This window comes from Vulpes vulpes, chromosome 5 (genome assembly GCF_048418805.1).
Source record: "Vulpes vulpes isolate BD-2025 chromosome 5, VulVul3, whole genome shotgun sequence".
Lineage (NCBI taxonomy): Eukaryota > Metazoa > Chordata > Mammalia > Carnivora > Canidae > Vulpes > Vulpes vulpes.
Genome location: NC_132784.1, coordinates 58,434,033 through 58,440,411, shown reverse-complemented (window position 1 = coordinate 58,440,411; position 6,379 = coordinate 58,434,033). Strand labels below are relative to the sequence as shown.

The 6,379-nt window shown below is 38.7% G+C and overlaps 1 non-coding gene across 1 annotated transcript; it reads right to left on the bottom strand.

Moving 5' to 3' along the window:
- Nucleotides 1-3,822: 3,822 nt before the first annotated feature.
- On the bottom strand, nucleotides 3,823-3,895 carry TRNAQ-UUG (transfer RNA glutamine (anticodon UUG)). The gene has a single exon. It is a non-coding gene; the product is annotated as a tRNA-Gln (tRNA).
- Nucleotides 3,896-6,379: the final 2,484 nt, after the last annotated feature.

The window sequence follows — 6,379 nt, the reverse complement described above, 5'->3', positions numbered from 1 at the left end:
CATCAAATGAGAGGCTAATGGAAAAATCATCATGACCCCAAGTGCCCGGCATATAATAGACATTCAATATTCTACTCCTGACATTTCTCCAAAGTAGGACAAACAGCCAAGGATCACATGAAAGGAAATGCGGATCAAAATCTGCAGATGCCATTTCACACTCACTGAGACAGGTATGAATAGATTCCAAGATCAGATGAGTACAAGTGTTGTCAAGGATGTGGAGAAATTGGAACCCTCATACTGCTGGTGGAGAGATGGAATGGGCAACCCTTTGGAAGATGGTTTGACAGTTCCTCAAAAAATAAAATAGGGGGACTCCTGGGTGGCTCATCAGTTGAGCGTCTCTCTTTGGCTCGGGGCGTGATCCCAGAGTCCCGGGATCGAGTCCCACAATGGGCTTCCTGCAATGGGGCCTGCTTCTCTCTCTGTCTATGTCTCTGCCCCTTTGTGTGTCTCTTGTGAATAAATAAATAAAATCTTAAAATAAAATAGGGAATTACCCTTTGACCCAGAAATACCAGTACTAAGTATTACTAAGTATTACTAAGTATTACTAAGTACTAAGTAAGATAACTAAACATGTATGTATAACTAAACATGTATGTCCACACAAACTTGGATGGAACTTTAGTGGCAGCATTATTCATAATAGCCAAAATGAGGAAACCACCCGTATGTCCATCAACTGCAGAATGGATAAACAAAATGTGGTCCATCCATACAATGGGATATTATTTGTTCATAAGGAATGAAGTACTGATGTAGGCTACAGCCTGGTGAACCTTGAAAACATGGTAAGTGAATGAGGTGAGGCACTACATATCGTATGAGTCTGTTTTTATGAAACGTCTGTAATAACCAAATTCATAGAGACAATAGAGTAGTGATTGCTTAAGATTAGAGGGAGGGGGACAAAGGGAGTGATAGCTAATGGGTATGGGATTTCTTCTTGAGATAATGAAAATGTTCTATGTGGTGATGGTTGTACACATCTGTGGATATACCAAAACCCATTGAATTGTGTTGAGTGAATTGTATAGTATATGAATTATATCTCTTCTTGATAAAGCTTTATTAGCTGTTAACAGAAAAATAAGCAAAAATATTACACCCCACATTTGTAAACTTTTTCTGTAGTTACTGTAAATTTGTTGGGTTTATAAATTGTAATAAGTTATTCATTTGACTTTAATAACTATCTTTTCACTGGTACTTTGTAACTCCAATATGGTTTACTTTATAATGGTTTGGTCTCTTCCAGGTTCATATCTTATTATTATGTATCTACTGTCTACTTCATCCAGAACTAAGTGATTGACAAGCCATTTTCGCAAATTCTTCCAACCACCTGCTAGGTAGATAGTTTGCAGAGAAGGAAACGAAAGCTTAGTTTACCCAGAGTTATACCTCACAGCAGAGGACATAAATTCAAACCTAGATCTGCAGGGCTACCAACCTTGCCCCATTGCTGCACTGTGTTGCTTTATTGCTTTATTCAAGTTGAAATTAACTAGTACAGAAAGTATACCACTGAACGATTTCTGTTTCCTGTCCTCCCCAGGGTGGTCTTTGTGCAAAGTCCAGAATTAGTCATGGCAGCTGACATAGAAGCAACAACTAGCCGAAGGTACGGAATATATTCAGGGATGCAGTAAGTAATCAAGTACCCTAAGGAAACGGACAGAGATACGCAAGAGTGCTATTGCAGCATTATTTGGAAACAATATTAATCAAACGGGAAACCATTCAAAGGATTATTACACAGCTGTTAGTGACTGACATACAGCTACATACATCAACATAGATGAATTTCAAACTACTGAATGGAGAAGCTAGGTGCAGAAGGATACTATGGCATGATGTCATTTATTTACAGTTTTCAGACATTCAAAACAAAGATCTGAAGCATTAAAAACAACCGGCAACCTTGTGTGTTTGCAGTAGATTGTTGTTCTGTGTGGGCCCCTAGGGTAGACTGCCTTTTCCTTACTGTTCTGAGCCCATGCAGAGAAGAGATGGGGAGCTCAGGGCACTAACAGAATCAAAACTATGACTATCCTAAATACCACTCACTAATGTTAACAAAAACTGCACCCAGCGTTTGGTTCCTCAGGTTGCTCAGTTAAAATATAGGATATGTTCATGGCCTCATTAGGTTTCTTATCTGAAAGCTGAGGTGCTAGTTGGGAAAGCCTGATGTCTTGAAAAATCAGAATGGGGAACTTTGGGAGGACTCCCTTTATATAGGTGCCATTTTGAGTAGCTTTTTATGCATCATTTTTATTAATGACTTTTAAAATACATCTGGTTTTAGTACCCTTTGTAGCATTTTTACAGTTATCATCAAAAGCTATACAAAGAACACCAACAGCGTCTTAATGAGATTTATATTGCTTTGTACACTGTAGTGGGGCAACATCCCACTAGTCTTCCCCAGCCTCTGCTAAAGCCCACATCCTCCATCTGGCCTCTGATTTTCTTGTTCAGCAGAGTGGTTAAGCTATCACATATCTACATGTACAAAAAATTGTTAAAAAATGTTTGAGTAGCTCCTGGGGCCCAGGGCTGAGCAAAATCAATCTGGTTGCTTGCTGCCTCATGAAGATAGCCAAATGATCATGTAAAAGTGAAATTACAACTGTGACAGTCAATAGGTAGAGTGCTAGACGATCATATAAAAAGTAGATCTGACCCAGATGGAGACTCAGGGAAAGAATCCCTTAGGAAATCATTTTCAAGTTGAGATCAGATATTTAAAAAGTGAACTAGGTGGGTGTAGGGGTAATTGCATTCCAGATGGTGACCAGCAGGAGGCCCATGGTGGTGGAAGAGTGGGGCCTGTTTGAGAACTGGAGCATGTGGTGTGGTTAGGTATGGGGGTGGGGGTGGGGTAACAATGAGAGGCTTTGCCTTGAGAACCAGGTATCAAATTTTAGTTCTGAGAAGATCTGTCTGTCCCCTTGGAGGAGCTAAAAGGCGATTTGGGAAGAGAGTTAAAAGTCTTTGGTGAGAGATCAGGCATGGTGAGAGACCATGGTTGTAAAGAAAGGAAATTAAATGTGAGAATTTAAAACTTCACGCAATTGCATCCAGAACTGCTAATTTGCAAATTTAGCCCTGTATTATTAAACTTGATGTTTTCATAAGTTCCCAAATTTTGTGTTAAATGAGCTTTAAATTACAAGTTTATAAATATAGCATTTGACATTGAATTTCCAACATTTTACTTAAGTACTCTATGAGTAAACTGCTTGCTACTAAAGTTTCATATTAATCTAGTTTATATTAATAAGTGTTTAAGCACATGTAAATCCATCTATTAATTTTCCCCTATGGGAACATTTTTATTTATTTATTTTTATTAATTATTTTTTATGGTTTTTTCTTATTTATGTATTTATTTATAAAGATTTATTTATTACTTTAGAGAGAGAGAGAACATGAGTGGGAGGGGGGGAGAATCTCAAGCAGATTTAGCACAGAGCCTGACATGGGGCTCCATCTCACACCCCTGAGATCATGACTTGAGCTGAAACCAAGAGTCGAACACTCAACCAACTGTGCCACCCAGGTGGCCCTGATTTCTTCTAATATATATATAACAGGGTACTGGAAAATAGCAATCTTTTGTAAAAATGTTAAGAGGATGTTAAAACAGTTGATATTATAAAATGCCAAATAATCTGTAAAGGTAGGTGTCTGTGGTTTGAGATAGTAAATGTCAGACTATGAAAGGGGATCAGCTTGGAACTTACGTTAGAAAGAAGTATTTTTTCTGACAGTATAAATGTTTTTATTTCATGTTTTATGTTGGCTTCATGCTCAATGTGAGGCTTGAACTCATGCCCCTGAGATCCAAAGTCACATGCTCTACCAACTGAGCCAGCCGGGCACCCCAATGTTTTTATTTTAGTTAATACCTAATAGAAGCAAAAAAAAAAAAAAAAAAAAAAAAAAACCTAATAGAAGCTTTCTTTTTCCCCCTTTTATTTATTTATTTTTAAAGATTTTATTTATTTATTCATGAGAGACACACAGAGAGAGGCAGAGACACAGGTAGAGGGAGAAGCAGGCTCCATGCAGGAAGCCCAATGTAGGACTCAATCCCAGGACTCCAGGATCACTCCCTGAGCCAAAGGCCAATGCCCAACCACTGAGCCACCCAGGCGTCCCATTTTTCCTCCTTTTAAAAAAGATTTTATTTATTTATTTTGAGAAAGAGTTTGGGGGGTGGGGGGAGAGAGAAAGATAATCTCAAATAGATCCCGTGCTGAGTGCAGAGTCCAATGTGGGGTAGCATCCTATGACCCTGAGATCTAGACTGGAGTCGAAGTCAAGTGTCGGATGCTTAACTGACTGCACCACTCAGGGGCCTAGAAGCTTTCTTTTCTACTTAATTTCTTAAAAATTCTGGATTTTGAATTGTGATCTATGTTGTTAATGAGGACTCAAGCCTGTTCAGTTTCCTTCAAATATCCACTTCAGTTTCTGCTAAAAGTATAATGGCAGGGGCGCCTGGGTGGCTCAGTTAAGTGCTCAGACCATGATCTCAGGGTCCTGGGACAGAACCCCGTGTTGGGCTCCCTGCTCAGTGGGGAGCCCGCTTCTCCCTCTGCCTGTGTCTCTGCCTCTCTCTGTGTCTCTCATGAATAAATAAATAAAATAAAATTAAAAAAAAGAAAAGATAAATGTGTGCCACCAAGGGAGTATAAAACGACACTTCCTTTCCTTAGATGCCTTTGACTAAATGCACTTGGCCTTCACTTGCACTTCTGGCCATAAGGAAAAATATGCAGAGAATTCATGGTAACAGTGCTCCTTGCAGCAGCATTTAGAGTAGCAAGAAAGTGGGAAGTTGCCTCAATGTCCAAGGGGTAGTTATGGGAAAGTTTAAATTATTACAGCCATATGATAGAATGGTAGCCATAAAAACAAGTGTGAGAAGTGAATGAAATTTTCACATGGAAAAAATGTTTATGGTATGAAAAGAGAACAGGATCTGAGATTATAAACAACATCATCAACCACATATAAAATTGTATGCACAGAAAAATGTGTATAGCGGCTAATTCTAAACTGGAAAATTCTGCGATTTTGACTTTTGTACGAAGAATAGGATTTCTCTGATATGCAGGAATAGTGTTATTTTTTACATTGAGAGCCTATTACCCCTTTTAGGTGATCATAGCTTTATTTTACTCTGGCTCAGAGGGGAGAATTGGACAATTATTTGGTTGTGTTTATATAACCTGCAAACAAGCCAAAGTCTTGTCCTTGTTCTCTCGTTGGTGACCACCTCCACAGAAGCCGAAGCGCGCCTGGAGAAGCTGTTTTCTTGGGTTTGGAGAACATCATTCTTAGAATGTGTTTGAACTAGACAGATGAAAACGAGTCTTCCCAAACACTCTGTGACTGGAAAAGCTGACTTGGAAAGCAGTTATTTGGGGATCCCTGAGTGGCTCAGTGGTTTGACGCCTGCCTTTGGCCCAGGGCATGATCTTGGAGTCCTGGGATCAAGTCCCGCATCAGGCTCCCTGCATGGAGCCTGCTTCTCACTCTGCCTGTGTCTCTACCTCTCTCTCTCTGTCTCTCATGAATAAATAAATAAAATATTTTTTAAAAAAGGGATGCAGTTATTTAAAAAGCAATCTCAGAAGACAATTTATGATGTTTTAAAAAAAATCAATATAGAACTTAATTCAGGAAAAAAAGAAAGTGACCTAATATAGCTTAGGCTTTCTCCCATGGCTTATAAATACCAGGTGTTTATTGGAAAATTTTACAACTATCTTTGTCAATCACCTTCTGAATTATTTTCTTATTGCATTGTTCTTATAATCTTTCATTTTATTAAAATGAATTTTTAAATTAATAAAATCAGAACTCATGCAAATTATTATTTTAAAAGTACAGGTTTGATTTTATCACATTTTCAAGTGCTGGTCTACTGTCTTAAGGTCTGTAAGAAAAAATTTTGAAAAAGGTAATGGTTTCTTCATATACCAATTAATGTATGGTTAAATAAACTGAAATCCAAAGCTTTCGCTAAAAATACAAAATTTCCCCTGTCCATTTATGGACAGGAAAAATTCCATATGTGGAAGAACATAAATACTAAATGCTTTTCTTCTTACCCACATGGAGTCATTGTGCACCCACAGCTGACGGGGATAAACAGCATGCACTCTTGAGACAACAGAACATTACTTCTGCATCTGCATCAATACTGCATCGCTGTGACTCACCCCCCAAGTATCCAGGAGACAACACCGGCCGGCCACAATATGCTGCCTCTCTACTTTGATTAACTGCAGGAAAGAGGCCACCATGTTGGTTAGTGGGGAGGTGACAAAGTGCCAGGTCTACCAACGGAGAA